This window comes from Octodon degus, unplaced genomic scaffold (genome assembly GCF_000260255.1).
Source record: "Octodon degus isolate 3935 unplaced genomic scaffold, OctDeg1.0 scaffold00001, whole genome shotgun sequence".
Classification (NCBI taxonomy): Eukaryota; Metazoa; Chordata; class Mammalia; order Rodentia; family Octodontidae; genus Octodon; species Octodon degus.
In genome coordinates, this window is record NW_004524577.1 from 25037004 (window position 1) to 25038295 (window position 1292).

A 1292-nucleotide genomic window follows, 5' to 3' on the forward strand; every position below is an offset into this window, starting at 1 on the left:
AGACATGATATTTTGTCCAAACACTATTAGTACAAATCTTTCTTCTCATTGAATTAAGAGAAAGTAGCTGTATACCTATCCTATTTTGTATATACAGATATATATGATAAATATATATATATCACTACAAAATGGTCTTTAATTTATATCTCTCTTTGTTGTTTAGCTTTGTCAGAGATGAGTATTCCATTCCATTTAAATATTGAGGTGCATGAATTCAGCAAAATAATCCAATATGGAAGGCACTTATTGAGATGGAGAAGCAGCAGCAGGATCAAGTGGACCACAGCATCAAGGAAGCCTGTGAGAAGCTGGAGATGGAGGCTGCTCGCCATGAGCACCAGGTTATGCTGATGAGGCAGGATTTGATGAGACGCCAAGAAGAACTTTGGACAATGGAAAAGCTGCATAACCAAAAGGTCCAAAAACAAAAGCAACTGGAGCTCAGGCAAGAAGAGGAGCGTAGGCCCTGTGAAGAAGAAATGCGGCAGCAACAAGAAAAGATGATATGGAGACAGCAGGAAGGAGTCAAGGGAACCTTCCCTGATGTGCGAGAACAGGAGATAAGGACAAGCTAGACAGCTATGGGAGGTTCTATGGGCATAAACAACAGAGGCGCCATGCCCCCTGCTCTGCTGCCAGCTGGTACCCCAGATCCTCCAGGACCTGCCACTATGACGCTCAATGGACCCTTGGGATTGACGTCACGAACAAGTGAACACTTTGGCCAGGCTGCTACGATGGAAGGAATCGGAGCAATTTATGGAACCCCTCGTGCTTTCAACCGTATGGCTTCTGGAGCTGAATTTGCTCCAAACAAAGGTCACCGATACTAATAAAGTCATAGTGTCTAGTTTCCTGAAATCGTTAAAAGAAGGAACCGTGTAGCCAAAATTCTACCTTAAAAATGTGTTAGGGATTCCTCCCAATAGTTAGGTCTTCCCTACCTGTACCCTAAGGGAGTATGCTGGGGGCAGAGGACAAGGGAAGAGTGATATTTAACAAATTCTGTGTGGTTTGTTTAATCAGTTCTGTGTGACGCATTCCTGAAGTTTCAAATACAGTGAACTGTTGAAGGCTGGGGGAACCATGACCAAATGATTCCTTAGAGTCCCATTGATCTTGAACATTCTGGTTTTTTTGTCCATTGTGTTTTATTTGCTTTCTACACCCCTCACGCCCAGAGACACTGCCATATACACTACCAAAACCAAACATCTCCCAGTGACCTTAGCCCCATTGCTCCATTTGCTCCCAGGTGAGAATCCAGGCAAATGTTCTGAAAGGCCACA

General features: G+C 43.7%; 1 pseudogene; it reads left to right on the forward strand.

Annotated features, from left to right (window-relative positions):
* The window catches only part of LOC101574154, a 1756-nt pseudogene extending 920 nt beyond the window's left edge, over window positions 1–836 (forward strand).
* The last annotated feature ends 456 nt before the right edge of the window (window positions 837–1292 follow it).